The 17,245-nt window shown below is 40.0% G+C and overlaps 1 long non-coding RNA gene across 1 annotated transcript; it reads right to left on the bottom strand.

Moving 5' to 3' along the window:
- Nucleotides 1-13,788: 13,788 nt before the first annotated feature.
- Nucleotides 13,789-14,816, bottom strand: LOC118156499. Its single transcript, XR_004746294.1, has 2 exons — nt 14,501-14,816; nt 13,789-13,826 (listed from the first exon to the last, which is right to left on the bottom strand). It is a non-coding gene; the product is annotated as an uncharacterized LOC118156499 (long non-coding RNA).
- Between the last annotated feature and the right edge of the window lie 2,429 nt (nt 14,817-17,245).

The raw sequence follows: 17,245 nt of genomic DNA on the forward strand, positions 1-17,245 counted from the left end.
ATCAATGTGCTCTTTCTGCTCCGCTACCTGCTTTCCTAATCCAATTTCCTCAGCCCTAACCTGCTTGTTCCCAGTACAGAGAACGCATTTGTTTCAATGTGATAAAGCAGTCATTCCTAAATCTGGAGCTGATTACACTGAGGCAGATCCTGCGGGGCTTTTTGGGCAGCACCCACTAGCAAACCAGAGCACTGATTCATGTCCTTGCGGGTGGGGGTGCTTGCTGCCCCTCTGCGCACAGCCAGATGGAGGGGACATCAGCACCCTGCTCCCAGGATCATCACCAGCAGGAGACCAGAGCCTGGGCAGAGCCTACACCCTTTTGACACTGCAGATTTTGACAGCAGCTTTCCACTCTCTGCTTGCCAGTGGGTACCGTCATGCTGTTTTGGGTGGGAGGCGCCTGCCTGGGACTTCTGGCTCCAAAAGGCCTACAACAAGTAGTGCACAGACATCCTCCTCCTGCCTCGGAAAGGGAAGGAATCAGCAAGCAGGTTTTCTGAGGATTTCAGTCTTATAGTCTAGCACAAAAAAAGCAAAAATATCTAAACTGTTATGCATGGTGATGGACATTGTATTGCTAATGTGATGTAACCTATCAGGCAGGACTGCAAGAAACCTGGTAAAACGATCAGCACTAGAGACTGAGTATGTACTCCCTGTTCTTTTTTCGAATAAGAGTGCAGGTCTTCTCTGGTTCTGTAGCTGACAGTGTCCATTACTGTATTAACAGTAAATTATGCCACTTACAGAAAAGCACCTCAGCTTTCAAACCACCTATGTCAGAACTACTCAGTAATTCATTTTCACAAGCTGTCTTTGTCAGAAAGCCAGTAACAAAGATGCAGTACCAAGCACTTGGGCAGCAATGTGGACAACAATACTGTGAAAAAGAAAGTGGGGAGGCTGGGATGTTTATTTTTAACCTAATTCTGTTTGCACACTTCCCAGTGTGCAGTATAAACTACTCACTCAAAAAATTTCAGTCCAGGATTGGCCAGGTGGGCTGTGGTGGGGTCATTGCATACATTCAGCTTTGCAACGTTGCTGCTTTGTTCGGGTTCGCTTGTGTGGTCCTTCACATTAATTTCCTCTCCTGATGAGGTGCTATCCATGCAAGACAAGCACACGGCAGAAGTGGATGCAAGTCAAAAAGATTCATGGAAAGCTCTCTATCTGCTCATATTTGTTATGTGCTATTGCTGGTCATCTTCTGGTGCTGTACAGCTCTTCCTGCCTCACGGTGACTGATGCCCACCTTCCCGCAGAGTGATGTAGGCTGCCATACACAGCCTGCTGCATCCCTGCCTCTCCGAATTTCTTCTGACATCTCTGCTCTGCCACAACACCTCGTAATAAGCAGGTCACATAGTGGGAAGTGACTTGGTAGGAAAATGCACTCAGATGAAAGATAGACCTGAGTGAGGATCTCTGATGGATTGAGAAGGACTCCATTTCACACAGCGCTGCTTGAGTTGCTCTCCTGCAGAGACAAGTAATTCATCCTGAACAGATGATCACTGCTTTCCTATGAGATCTGAGAATCAAGGGAAAAACTAGATAACAGCTTTCCAGATACTTTAATCTACTTATGAGGTTAATTTTCCTAGTCTAGTGAAAATCTTAAGCTGCCAGAGAGAAAAAAATACTGAGATTTAGGTCAGAGTACCAGAATTAAAATGACATCAGAATCCAGATTTTGATTTCTGGTGGAAGCACAAAGAATTTAACATGACTTAAAAGATACAGAGAGCAGAGATTAAATGAATTTAGCAAATACACTCTGAATGAGATACAGAGCTAAAAGAAGACCTTGCAATGAATATTGGCATCATATCATGCCAAACTCATGTCCTTTTGCTTTCACTCTTTCTAGTTTGATGGCTCTTGCATTCCTGAATTGCCAGTGGCCAAGCTTCAAAAGGAAGCTGTGCATGGGCTGTCTTGGTGCTTGGTGGCTAAGCCTGCTAATGGCTACCCTGGGGCAGTCACCAGCTGAATGCATTTGCATGGATCTACATTGCCTATTCCATCCTTAGACACAATTAGTATGAATTATTCTTCATACTGCCCAAGGATCTGCATTCAATATGTCTTTGTGCCCAGCCCCTTCATGCCCTGCTGGGATAGATGCTAGATTTTTTTAGGCTCTGTGAAACCTACGTGGAGCTGCACAGTGTGCCCTTTACACTTTGGCACAAAAATCTAGGTTCCTTTAAAAATGCTACCCTTAGGACTTACAGTGTCCAACATAGCCCAGCATCAATCACGTTAAAAATCTTTGTTCCTTTGCCTATAGGTGTTGTCCTCTGTAGCTAGCACGAAATTCTTCTGTCAGTTCTCTCATTTATTTCAGCAAACTCTTTCTCTCTCTTCGGAACAGTTTTGTCATTTTGGCCTTATCTTTGGCTAGAGGTTAAGAAAACTCTTCTGTCTGATGTTGATCGGCCAGCAGGGAATGCTTACAGAGTCGGCTAGCCAGCCTCTGCTCTACCTCCCAAGAAACAAAACAAGTAATTCTCCAAGCCAGCTTCCCACAGCCCGGAGGGCCTGGGATTTACAGCCTGTTTGAACTCTCCCAGACAGTAACGCAACAGGCTGCTGCAACACCACGCTTGGTGGCTAGTCCAGAGACACTTCCTTGTGCTGATTTATTTGTTCTCTCAGCTTCAACAAGATACTAGTCTGTGTTTCTCTCTGCTCTCTGGTGTTTTCCCTCCACTTCCAAAGACTATAAAAATTATGCCCTGTACCATTCTTGTCCACCTATCAAAACACATAAATCTGAAAAAAAAAAATCCTACGTGATCAAATGGATCAGATCTGTTTGACATTTCACACCTATGAGCTTAACCAGATCCAGTAAGGGCTTTCTCACAGCTCCCTGTGATATTTTTTCTCTTGTGTTCTAGCTTGAAAGGAAGAAGGAACAGGAAAGCAAGCGCAGAAAGCTTGTTCAAGGTATGTGGACTACCAGGTATGCCCCATAGACCTGCAGCTCTGTGAATAATAAGGTGACTGTCAACAGTTAACACATATATGTCTATGCCTGGGAAATCTGCAGTCTTTGTTTTGGTGGGTTTTATTCAGATACGATGTACACAGTAGTCATAATAACTTTGGAGCAAAACCATTTGTATCTTAATTATATGAAACATGCTGTTCAGAAAGAAGACAGCTTGTAGAGTTTGGAAAGCACTTCAGATATGCTTTGAGCTCTTAGGATCAGTCTGGCATTAAAAACAAAGGAGGCAGTGTATGTGTGTGTATTTATATAATAATAAATTATCATACAGCCCTTTCCTGCACAGTTCCTGATAATTCCTTCAGTTTTAATGCATTAGCAAAAAAAATGAGGAAGTGACTATCAAAGGGCGAAAGGATAAATGGCAATCCTTTCAACTCTATGAGGAGTCAGGAAACCCCATCATCTGCACAGTGTAGCTCTGCTTTGACAATCTCCTGGGAGGCTCTTGAAGACACTGTTGGGTTGATACCAGCCTTATCATATGGAACCAGGACAAAAGTTTGGAAGGAACAGAAGCAGAGCCAGAATATATTCATGAAGGAGGAAAATGAAATGAAATGAAGTAAAAACCTAAAAAAAAAAAAAAAAACTTTCAAAGCAGCCTTTTCAATTAAAACATAAAAATTAAAAATGTTCTATTACTCAAGGGCATAAAGGGAGGCAGAAATATTGAACAGAAATTTTCCAGATGAATCATGCAAGATTTACAGTTATTAAAGGTTTTTGTTGCTGTCATTTATGAATGTTTCTAAAGGGAGTACTTTAATTTATATGCTTGTTAGAAAATTTTCCTTTTTTTCTTTCTTTTTCTTTTTTTTTTTCCCAAAATACTACCGAGTAACAATTCATATATTTCCTATGCCAGTCTACAAAAACGCTTATCCTTTCTTTCATTCTTTCTGGTCCTTTGTTACCTAATTTAGACATTTAGATGTCTCTGCCTCTGAAAATCCACCTGTAAACACCAAAAGACATGAAAGTAGACAACATTTTCAAATATAATTTTGCCCTCTAAAAAAATTGAGAAGATTTGTTAATCTACCTCAGAATGAAATCTTCCTCATCTCTTTGCAAAACAGCTAAGGAAATATTGTGCTTTTTGTTCGTTTGTTTGTTAGTTTTCTAGCAGAAATTAAGAAAGAGACAAAAAGTTGCTTTCCTTCACCAGGTCTGTGACTGAACTAGTGACGGAACCCAAGGCTTGTTACAACAAAATCTCTCACCATCACATTTCCATGGTCTCTCCAGGCTTTAACTCAAAATGAAGAACTCCGGATTCTTTTAATGAATGCTCATATTGAATTCTTCCAATTAATCTCATGTTGTTACAGTATGGCAGAGGAAGAAGCAGTTGCCACCAGGTCTCCAGCCCGTGTATCACATTGAGTGTCACCATTTGGGAAAGGTAGCTGCTGTCTTGGAGAATGTGCATGCACATGCACAAGACCAGAATCCTGATTCTTACCTTGAGATTCTCAGATTCCTTCAACTAATTGACGTACCATATCTCATTTCTCTGCTGCTTTTAAAACTCTTTATTTATTTATTTATTTTTGGTCTTGCAATACAGTTTGTTTGTTTGTTCTTGCCATATGATCTGCCTAAAGCTATTTCTTCTTTATTGCTGTACATAAAGTCTTAAAAAGTTATTTTCTCAGCCAAAGAGCTCATTTAAAGTCAATTGCACTTTTGCATGAGAAAAAAAAAAAAAAAAAAAAAAAAAAAGCAGGGTATTGTCCCCATGAACTTTGAGTATCTTTCAAATCTTAAGATTAAGAGCATTCCACACCACCTATAAATTTCGCTGCTATTCTGTTTGATTAAAAAACTGCACTTCTCAAATTAAATTGCTAGAGTGGCTAAGCTGTAGGATATTTTAATTCCTTTATATCTGCATAGTCTTATATCTGTGCATAGTCTTCACTCTGTAAATCTCACCTCCCATTTTCTTTCTTCTATAAGCTGGCAAGACATTTGTGAAGAATTTAAACTACACGTCCAACAAAAAATATTGGGATTTCCCAGTTGGACCAAGCTCAGGACAATTGAGTCTGGCACTTTATCTCTGATAAATATTTTATTTTTGATAAATGTTCTGCCCTCTGTGAATTGTTTTTAGACTTGTGACATTTTGTCACAGCATTCCAAGTGAAAAAGTGGTGATTTCCCCTTAATCACATTAAAGGACCCCATTGTTCTTCTGCCTTAAGACAGCAAAAAAATATTTATCTGCTGACTCCAAAATGTATTTACCTATTTGTATTATCTATATCTATACCCACATCTATATTTGTATCAATATGTCTGTGCTACTTGCTTATTCTGTAACATTGTAAGTTAAGTTATTGTAACTGCAACACCCAAAGTAAATAAATGCATGTTTAAATGCCTAATCACAGTGATTTCAATCCTGTGCAATCAGTGACTGTACTTATAAAAAAAGTTCCATGATAAATTTAATTTCTTTTCAGGAGACGGATTACCATACTTTCTGTAAATGTTTTTCAAATAGAATCAGTGAACATATTTAAGGATTTTGATAGCTATATCTAAATCAGGAGCCTCAAAAGCATGTATATCTTACTCCCCTCCTACTGTCTATGCAAGCGGAGAGACTTGAAGTGAAGTCCAGGTCATGCACAGTTTAGATGCTGAAGGTCCTCTTGGTCAGAATGATGTGAGTCAGTTCTCACCACCTTGAATTTTGCCCCCGGATTTTGTATTACAGTTTTCAGTGTTTGGAATAAAAGTATTAATTAACAGATCAATTTATTAGATTAATATCTGCAGATTAAGATCTGCAGAAAAAAAATATCAGACAATCTACAAAACACCATTGTACACACACACAAACAAAAAATCCCTCAACATATGAAGCCAGTTAAAATATCCCCCAAAGTTCTTTAAAATTAATCTAGCACATATTGGTGGATATTGTCTGGATATTACAGAAATGCTTCTGTTAATGTGGCTGGTTGCCTTTCCAGGTATGCCTGTGGGCACTTCATAAACAAACTCATGCATTGTGGAGCTCTCTACTTTGTATTTAGGGAGGCTGAGACTTTGGGGTGGTTCAATTTCCTAGCTACAGCTCAGACAAATTCTGAAATGCTACACTGCAGCTCTTTGTATTTTCTGTTCAAACAGCGACAGAATTTCTTTCTAAGGATCACTTAAAATTTGTGATAATATTTCCAGAAACTCAGCAGACTTTGCAATTATGTTAGACATTCTGAAATAAAAGCATAATGAGAAGTAGAACGCTTCTGTGCATGTTATTTCTATTGCATACCTTATGTGTCTGTAATAAACTGGGCATGTAAATCTTAGAAAGGCATTTTATTTTTCATCATAACGCACTGACAGCAGAGATGTTGTTTACATCTTTAACTTAATGATGGGGGAAAAAATGTCTTTTTGGCTTACTGTCTCTTTAACAGCCAGGAACAGGGTGAGTAGTTTGTGGGTGAATAGCGCCAGTGCCATATGTTTTGCTTTTATCACAACGTCTTGATGGCAGAACCACTTACCTACAAGTTGATAGAGAATCAAGCATAGAACAGGAGAAATGGGTGTGGCAGTGCTTTTCCCTTCTAGGCTGTTTTCCTTCCTTCTAGTGTCTGCTTCCTTCCTTCCTTCAGACCTCTAGTATTTTTCATCCTCTTTGGTGATGGGGGTGGAGAGCCAGCATACCAACTGCATAATAACACGGGTGAAATTCAGTCCTAACCTACCTCTGGCTTGTGATAGAAGAGTCTCAGCACTTCGGGGCTTTGCTGATTTCCTTGTCATATAGGTTGTTCAGACTCAGAAAACTTGGGAAAAAAAAAAAAAAAAAAAAAAAGAAGAAAAAAATCATGCAAGTATATAATTTATATTCAGTTCAGCATGAATCTGATGTGATAAACAGATCACAGAAGCCTACATCAAAATGTTCCTGCAGCCAGACAGGGGAGAAATACACCCACCTTTGAGAAAATTTCTCTGAGATTGAAAGATGTTTTAATAACACAGTTTTTTTTTGTTTTTTTTTTTTTCTGGCAATCTGCATTGCATTAAGTAGGTGTTATTTCAATATATATTACATATTCAACCTGTTGTATCAGGTGTCCTGGCCAAAAAATGAAAGATTCAGAGCTCAGGGATATCTGCAGCACTGACACAAGTGTGAGAAGAAAGGTGGGGATGTGAAGCCAGTGCAGACACAAGCAGTAGGAATAACAGAGGAGGAAAAGAGGAGGTATAGTCCTTCTCAGCCTGCTTCCAAATTTGTGTCTGGACTTAATATTTACTGCATGTCATTCACCAGTGAATCCAAAAGTAGGAAAGAAATAACGTAAAAATTTTGTCGTGCATCTAGCAGACCAGAATGATGATGTGCATATCATTCCAGCTAAATTTCATTCCAGTAGCACCTTGTATTGCAAAATGAAAACAGATATTTACTCACTGCCAGACTGGTACAAAACAAAGTTTGAGAAAAGCAATTCATGATTTGCATTTAATGGATCAGAGTGCAGCCACCTTTACCTTCCATTTAACCTTTACAAAGGTTAAATACTGCGTAGTTCATAAAGTAGTCTAACGTAACAAATCTTCTCCCTTTTATTTTAATGAGCAGGTGCTTGTTTGTATTCATGGAGCCATGTTCACATACCATCAGTGGAGGGGCAACACGGGGCCATGCACCCAGATCCTCTTCCCACTTGTTCTGCCAGCACTCCTGATGGAGCAATGTCTCTCTGGCTTAAACCAGCAGGCAGCTCAGCACCACGCAGTGGGTTGGGGGGAGCACCATTAGCGGGATAGAGGAGATAATCTGGAAAAATATTATAAGAGAACTTGTGGATTGAGATAAAGACATTTTAACAGGAAAGAAAAGGGAAAGAAAAAGAGAGAGAGAGAGTAGTTCCAAAATACTGAAGGTGCCCACTGTCCTAGGCACGTGACCATACTATTCCACACATGCTGCCACTCGTAACTATCATGCCAGGAGGCAAATCTCTGTGTGGCATTCCTAAATAGTTTAACCTGAAACACACTCAGGAGACATACCAACAGGAATCCACCGGTTTGAGCATCCCAAGGATTTTCAGAATTCTCAAGTGTTATTGTAACTGGTCTGGAGGAGAAGGGGAAGGGGGAGAGGAAGGAGAAGAGAAAGGGAAAGGGAAAGGGAAAGGGAAAGGGGAAGGGAAAGGGAAAGGGAAAGGGAAAGGGAAAGGGAAAGGGAAAGGGAAAGGAAAAGGGAAAGGGAAAGGGAAAGGGAAAGGGAAAGGGAAAGGGAAAGGGAAAGGTGTCCTCCAGAGATTAGCTTCTGAAGTATGAAGATGACAGCAATGCTGAGAACATATACCAGATGAAGCTCCCAGTTGGAGTAACATAGGCAACAGTTATGTATGTAACATACAGACTGAGTAAACAAAAAGCAACCCTAAGCCAGACATCAGATGTGATAAACAGAGGGAGAGGGGTTACATAAAACACCCTCATGAGCAAATAAATGAACTTGGAGAGTAAATAAATCAGTAAATTGTAATCAGCAGCTATTAAATGAATACAGTACTTATAACAAATTATTTTTTTAAATGTTATAACAGATTTTTTTCCTTTTTTTTCTTTTTTATTTCTTTTTCTTTTTTTTTTTCTTTCTCTTGTACTTTCTCGTTCTTTTTCTTTTTTCCTTTCCCTTTTCCATTTCCCTTTCCTCTCCCTTTCCCTTTCCCTTTTCCCTTTCTTTTGAAACCTTCTGCACAACAACAATAAATTAATCATTTATTATTTATGTTCTTTTGGGCATTTTGGCAGGAATAATTACATAGCTTTCTGTGGCTGCAGAAGAAAAGCTTCACTGTAAACAAAATATTCAGCATGGGAATAGATAGTTTTACTTCACTGTAGGGAAAATGTTGCTTCTCATTTAGACCTCCCAATTCAAATACTTAATCTTATGTTTCTAGAAAAAAAAAAAAAAAAAAAAAAAAAAAGCAGCTATTCAAACTATGGGAGTGGCTAGACATTTTTAAAATAGGGATTTTTATTTTTTTTTAATTGAACCTGGCAAAGGGTTGAACAATAGAGATACTGGTGGGATGGTAATATTGTGTCTGAAGGGCAGGTAATGTTGTGTCTATAGGGCTCACTAAAATGCTAGCAAATTTGAACGGTATCAAGGCACTTTATCTGGGTAAATCATTAGATGCTTTTTGAGGCAAAATTCCGGCTGTTCTGTGCTGCTGGGCAGAATATTTTCTCCTATAGGTCCAGGTCATCAATAAAATGAAAAATAAGACATATTTAAGAAGGCTAAAAGAAAAAAAAAAAAAAAACATTGCCCTCTGTGCTGTGCTCTCTCTTATCTATCATTGCATGGTCATGAAAATGGAGTCAATATTCTGAGGTATTTTACTCTGAGATGTTTTTCTTTTCCCAATCCATCCATTAGTGAAGCACCTATAGGACCACAAATCACAATGAGATTACCCAACTCATCCTCTTGGAAATGCAGGAAGATAGGTTTTTTGTTTGTTTGTTTGTTTGTTTTGTTGTTGTTGTTTGTTTGTTTGTTTGTTTGTTTTCCTTCTAAGCATTCGGTTACTCATTGTTATATATCATTCCAGGAAATTAGAATTTCAGCACTTAAACCATCCCGTTACCGAAAGGGTGTTTGTACTGTTGGGCCTATGTCATAAGAACTATCATTTTCCTGGTACTTTCAGTGAGTTTTAACCCCTCCAGAAACCCAGTCATTTCCAATAAATTGATCTTACGCTGCAAAAAGGCCAACTGCTTCACAGCCCTGTGGCTCCTGAGCTCCTGCCACGTCCCTTACGTGGTGAAATAGCCACCCACGGCAGGGGACCGACAGCCAGTACTGCAAGAAGTCTGTTGCCCACTCTTGTGAGGAAGAAAGCAGCAACGTCCGTTTTACAGGGAGCAGAAATGCTGCCGAATATGCTCTGGCCGTGCAGGGTAGACTCTGGAAATGCCGCCAGCATTTAGCACCAGCTCTGCAAACAGCTGGGCACCTCCAAGGGTTTTAACCCTCTTGCGCTAAACAGAACCATCCTTATCAGCAGTCTGGCTGTGTCTGGTCATAAAAACACTTACAGCAATTGCGGCGGTCGAGTCAACTCACGCTTCCTTAAACTGTTTTATGCTCTGGGTTTAAAGCAGGCTGCAACGCCGAGGTTGTTTCTTCCTTAGGGCACAGTGGCATCTAGTGGTCCCACGCGGAGTGGATGGGGCAGATACAAGGTGTATAAAAACACCGATTTTCTGTGACCATGTAACTCCACGTGAAACTAATTTCACACAGCTGTGCGGAAATTATGACAAAATTTTCAACGCCACTCAAGGCTTTGACCCAGTGAGGTATTTTTCAATGGGAATTAGATAAATATATACATTTCTGAAGCTGGCCTTGGCGATTTGAAGTGTACATGTTACCGAAAATAGACACTGAGATACCATAGACTGTCTATTCACGGTTATATGTATAAAAAATAACATAATTTTGTTTATGTTTTCGTTTTTTTTACAATTAATTCTTGCAATCTTTGCATGGTTTTGTGAATACATTTATATTGCATTAAATGCTTTCTCCACTAGAGGTGTTGGTAGATGCTGCAGAAGAGAAGAGAAATTTGAGTATTTATGCTGTTCAGTGATTTCATTTCAATTCCATTAAAATCATGCTAGGATGGGACTATTAGAGCTACACAGTTAGCTGAGTTTTGGGTTTGGTTAATGCTGTCAATTTCAGTGTTTGGTGTACTTGGTAGTCATATATTTGAGAAATCTGATTATTAAACCAACCATTCATTATAATTTCTTCAACTCATTAGAATTCCAAAGACCAAAATTCTTCCCATTCCCTTTTCAGAGATTTTTGCCAATATTTGTCATGATGATGAGTGGTAAGGAGTGCTTTTATTATTGAAACTTAGTAAGAGAGGGGACCAAGGAATTATTCTGAGATTTTTACTGCAGGGATTTTATGCCAGTGAAATGGTCTGTGACTAAATGTCTCTAACCCTCTGAGAAGGGATTACACTCCAAAGCTATCTGTTTCATCTTAATGAGAGGACAAAATATATCTTTCCACACCTGTTTTTAAGCAGCTCACATTACAGACCAATCCACCTGAAAAGCAAAATAGCTCAGTTTGATTTCCAAGTCAGACATAGGTCTGTTCTCTAGTTAATACCTGGTTTATTTCCATTATTGAATTTCAGATCCAGGTAATGTCCATGAGCTTCTTTCTGGTTTTGACAATTTGCTTGTTAGTGCATGGCAGAAAAATAAAAAGGATTGAGACAGGAGAGGTTCACACCACACACCTGGTAGCTTTAAAACAAGCGTTATTGGTAACCAACAAGGCATCGATTTTCTCCTCAAAATGTGTATGCAAATCCCATGAATGCTAACAGGAGTTAAGTGAGCACAGCCATGGGAGAAAAGACCTCCATGTGTGAAGGAGGGGAGGTTCTACATTCTAACATTAAAAAAAAGTAGAACCTCCACTCCTACACACAAAAAAAAAACAAAAATAATAATAAAAGGATAAGAGGATAAGAAATCACAAGAAAGCGATATTGACACTTTCAGGGCTCATGGAAGCAATGCCATGGGTCTCATCAGTTTCAGTCACTTTTTCACTCTCAGTGTATTTATATTGTACTGTTATTATTATTATGTATATTCTATACATTATGCTACTAGAGAAGTGGAAAACAAACAAACAACCAAAAAACAAACAAACAAACATACTCACTGTTGCGGGAAATACAATAAATACAGCATATCACTCACTGATTTGGAGCCCAGCCTTGCAGAACTCTATGATAATTTTAGCTGTCAGATTTAGACATTTAAAATGCACTTCCTTAGGCAAAACAAAACCTGGAGAAAAAAAAAAAAAAAAAAAAAAAAAAGTTGTTACAGTGATGGAGATTAAAGTATTTTACTTTAAACCCTCTTCCTCAAAACTACATATATCTTGAATGTAGGTAAGGTGCATGATGGTAAACACCTACATTCAGAAGAGATATTGCTGAAACAGTGTATTTTCCATGACTTACAGATAGAGTCATAAAATCTTGCCATTGATCTATTGCCAGAAACAAAAAGTGCCTAATGCCTTCTAGCCTCCCAGTTTAGCTGGAGAATTATTCCATGTCATTTCTCCAAAAGTTCCATTGTGCAATGTTGTCCATTCTTGTGTGTGTGTGTCTGAAATAAACAGTCTTCTCTTTAAGGTTTACCAGTATAACAGAGAAGTCCTGAATCAACTCAGAAATGAAAAATGTTCATATATGACGTCTTTTAAAAAATATGTGTTGTACATTGTTACAATAACCTACAGGGAATGAGTCAGAGAGCAAAACTACTCTTTATTAGATCACATCACCTAAAATAGCTACTCCAAAACTCCTTCCCAGGCTCTGACTGTGCTCAGGTGGGACAAACAATTGCAGCAACTCTAGCCATATTAGTGTTGGATTTTAATCTAGTTTCTATAGTCAAGGAAGACACAACAGCATTAAGCACAGGTAAAGATGAATCCTTATATAATTCATTCATGATATAGCTAGTTTTGCCATAACTTGTACGCTACTGCTAAGGAAGTTAGATATTTAAAAGTGACAAAGAATGTCTTATCTAACACATAGATTTAGTTAAGCTGTAGATAATTATTAGAACAATGCCCACCTTCAGCTGGAATTTTCCCTTTTTCAGGTTTTAAGTGAAGTGAAAGGAGTGCATGTAGGTATAGACACTTCCAGTTAATAAAAAAGAAAAAGGCCTGGTTTTAAATTAAACTAGATATAACAAAAATGAAATCAATAAAGCCCACTTCAGCAGTGAGACTTAGAAGAAGAACATTAAAATGCTAACCAAGTTTATTATAGGTTACACACAGTATTTTATTCTGACAGTATATATTTGAGCAAAAAACTAAGATTCTTCTGAAAACATAATATATATTATTACATCCTAGTCTTATTACAGTATGCACAAGTGAAAGACTCAAGAAATCATCCTTTAAATCCAGTGGCAAAACTTCCATGAAAGTGGTTATTCAGCTTCAAATAAGACAGCTGAGTAGCACTCTCAAAACTTCATTCATGAGGCAGCTGTCCAGGTTTGCAAAGCTATGCCCAAACTAATGCAGACAGAGCTGGGCCTGAGCAGAGGACAGTGTGTCACCATTAGACAACTTTCATAAATAGCTAGGAATATCATAAACAGCTAAGAAATAATATAAGGTAACAATTTTTTTATGAAGAATTACATGGTAAATCAAACAAAAGAAACAAGCTCTTTCCTCTTCATCTTATGGCTGTGACTATTTTCCAGTTTTCCAAGCTTTAACCAGGTTGTTCTCTGTTCACAGAAAAATACATTTCTCATTTTACAAACTACTGATGTGGCACAGTCATGTGAAGACCTAATTAAAATAAACATTGCTCTCCAAGATCCTCATCAGGTCTAGCTGAAATGGATAAAGATGGTGTGTAACATTCAGAAATGTGATGAAAAAAGAGGTAGAGCAAAGTAATTTTTGGATCACTGCAGGGCCATACACTGGGAAGACTGTTTCCCACTCTTGAAGGAGACCTCTCTGTGTTCACACAAAGCTGCTGTATGCTGCTGTATGTTTGCACAGGGTTAAGAGGTGTTTTACATATGTGCATGCATTTTAACAGATTTGCCATTTGTATCTTCACAGCTTGTGGCTGAAACAAGTGGGGATTTTTGTTTGTTTTTGTTTTTATTTTGGCTCTCATGTTTACTCCAGTGTGGTGGTTTTAATGTGCTAGGTAGCTAAAGAACACAACCGCTCTCTCACTCCCCCTCCTCAGATAAGGAGGGGAAGAAGTAAAGGAAAGAACAGCTCATGAGCTGAGATAAGGATAATTTAATTAAAGAGAAAAAAAAATATTAAGGAAATATTATTATTAATCAAACAATTGAACTAAAGGGAAAAAAAGGAAAGGGGAAGAGGGAGGGGAAAGGGAATAACAAAACAAAACAAGTAAAGGCTATGTGGAAGTGCAGAGGAAAGAAATTACTCTCTACTTCCCACAAATGAGTGATGCCTGACCACGTCCTTGAAGCAGGGCCTCAACGCACGTAGCCGGTGTCCAGGAGGAGGACAGACGTTCTCACAACGAGAGCCCACCCCTCCCCTCTTCTTCCTTTTTCCACCTTTTATTGCTGAGTGTGACATCATATGGTATGGAATATCCCTTGGGTTGGTTTAGGTCAGCTGCCCTGCTGATGTTTCTTTCTCACTTTTCTGCCCACCCCCTAGGAGGGTCAGAGAGAGTCCTGATGCTGTGCCAGCACTGCTCAGCAGCAGACACAACACCGGTGTGATCCCACTGCTGTTGTAGCTACAAGTGCAGAGCGCAGCACTGTATGGGCTGCTGCAGGGAAAGTTAACATCCCAGCCAGACCCAGTACACCCAGGTGGACTGTATGTGCTTTCTTTTACAAAAATAAGCAAACACGTACAATAAACACTGTCTGCTCCTGTTCAAGAATTTCATTGTTCATTATCCTTTCTGCTCTCCTGGTGTTTATGCTACCTGATGGCAAGTCAGCTACAGTCATCACATCAATCTTCACATTTTGATGAGATTCAGATTACTAACTAACCTGATAATTTAAGGTATGTGGAAACTTCACAGAATAGTGTCACAGAATCATGGAATAGTTTGGGTTGTGTAAGCATACCTTTCACTAGATCAGGTTGCTCAAAGCTTTGTCCAAACTTTCTTTGAACACTTCCAATGATGAGCAGATTTTCTGGGCAGCTTGTCAGAATGTTTAGCCACCCTCATTGTGAAAAGATTCATTTTTATATCCAATCTAAATCTACCCTCTTTACATTTAAAACTGTTGCCCCTTATCCTGTCACTGAAGACTCTGGTAAAAAAGTCTTTCTCCATCGCTCTTATAACAATATCCTTTTATATACTGAAAAGCCACAATAAGGTCTCCTTTGAAACTTCTCTTCTCTGGGCCTATCTCAACCTTCTCAACCTGTCTTCACTGGAGAGGTGCTCCAGACCCTTCACCATCTCTGTGGCCCTCCTTTGTACTTGTTCTAACAGGCTCCTGCCCTCCTTGTGCTGGGGCCCCAGAGCTGAGCGCAGGCTGCCGGTGGGGTTTCACAAGAGCAGAGCAGAGGGGGACAATCCCTTCCCTCGCCCTGCTGCCCACGCTGCTGTTGGTGCAACCCAGGGTATGGCTGGCTTTCTGGGCTGCAAGCACACATTGGTGGCTCATGTTCAGTTTTTCAGCTAGCAGTACACCCAACTCCTCCTCCTCAGGGTTGCTCTCAGTCCACCCAACTCCACAGCTGTACTCATATCTGGGGTTGCACCAGCCCAGATGCAGGACCTTGCACTTGGTCTACTTGAACCACATGTTGTTCACACAATGTATATGATTTACATGGCGAGGTTTCGGTAGTGGGGGGCTGCAGGGGTGGCCTCTGTGAGCAGAGTGTATACACACACACACACCCCAAACACACCCCACCCCATCCCCCCCCAACACACAGTGCTGAGTTGGCAGTAAGAGAGACTATTAACTGGGGTCAGAAAGGCTATAACTTTACTTACTGTACCATGGTGGAGCAGGTGGAACTGCACTGACAGAGGCTGTGACCTGTGGAAGACCCCTGCCGGAGCAGATTCGAGGCCAGACCTGTAGCCCATGGAGCGGAGACCATGCAGGAGCAGGTGACCTGGCAGGAGCTGCTGCCTGTGGGGGATCCAGGTTGAAGCAGTTTCCTCTTGAGGGATTGAACCCGTGGTACTGACCCATATCTGGAGCAGTTCTTGAAGAGCTGCTGCCTGTGGATCCACACCAGATCAGTTCAGCAAGGACTGCATCCCGTGTGAGGGACCCCACAGCACGGGGGATGAGAGTGACTGAGGAGAGGTGACGAAGAAGCGCTATAGACTGACCATAACCCCCATTCCCCCGTTCCCCTCCACCTCTCGGGGGAGGAGGTGGAAGAGGGTGGACGGGGGGGGAGGTGCTTTTGGTTTCTTTCCTTTGTTTCTCGCTTCTTTAGCTTGTTAGTAATAGGCAATAAATCTTACTGTCTCCCTGTGCTGAGTCTGTTTTGCCTGTCATGGTAATTACTGTGCAATCTCCCTGTTCTTATCTCAACCCTTGAGCCCCTTTCATCGTATTTTCTCCCTGTTCCTCTTTGAGGAGGGGGAGTGAGAGAGCGGTTGTGGTGGAGCTCGGCCACCCACCCAAGGAAAACCACCACGGCATGCATATATATTCTGAATAAACTCATATTAAAGTATATCAAATGCAAACATATTTCTAGACATAGTTAATAGGAAAAATAGAGGAGAAAAAAAAATCATTATTCTCATTGGATCACAGATTTTCTCTCATCCAATAACCTGGACTATCTTGAGCTTTTACAGAGTTTGTTGTTAATCTTTAACCTTCAAATGAAACTGGTAATGAAAAATATCCAGTTGATAAGAGAAAGTTACCCAAACATGTTCCTAAATCATTGGCACCATTGATGTGTTTTTCTCCTAAGCATAGCAGGGAATCATGTCCAAAGAAGGGCAAGGAAACTGGTGAAGGCTCCAGAGAACAAGTTTTATGATAAGTGGCTGAGGGAGCTGGGGTTTTATAGTGTGGAGAAAAGGCAGCTTTGGAGACCTCATTATGCTCTACAATTACCTTAAAGGAGATTATAGTGAGGTGGGGATCACTCTCTCCTGCGAAGCATGAAGTGATAAGAGGAAATGGACCTAAGTTGTGTCACGGGAGGTTTAGATTGGATATTCGGAAAAATGTCTTCACTAAAAGGGTTGTGAAGTATTGGAACAGGCTGCCCAGGGAAGTGTATGGGTCACCATCCCTGGAGGTCTTCAAAAATGTTTAGGTGTAGAGCTTAAGAGGCATGGTGTGGTGGACTTGGCAGTGCTAAATTAAAGGTTGGACTTGATGATCTTGGAGGTCTTTTCCAACCTAATTGATTCTATGCATCTGTGAATCCCTGCCTTCCCAAAACTTACCTCTTCCATTTTTAAGAAGTAGAAAGGAAACAAACAGAACATATAAATGTATTATGTGCTGATGAGTTATCTAACTTGGCAGGAGAAAAAAACACACACACACACACACACACACACAAAAAAAAAAAAAAAAAAAAAAAAAAAA

This window comes from Oxyura jamaicensis, chromosome Z, assembly GCF_011077185.1.
Source record: "Oxyura jamaicensis isolate SHBP4307 breed ruddy duck chromosome Z, BPBGC_Ojam_1.0, whole genome shotgun sequence".
NCBI lineage: Eukaryota > Metazoa > Chordata > Aves > Anseriformes > Anatidae > Oxyura > Oxyura jamaicensis.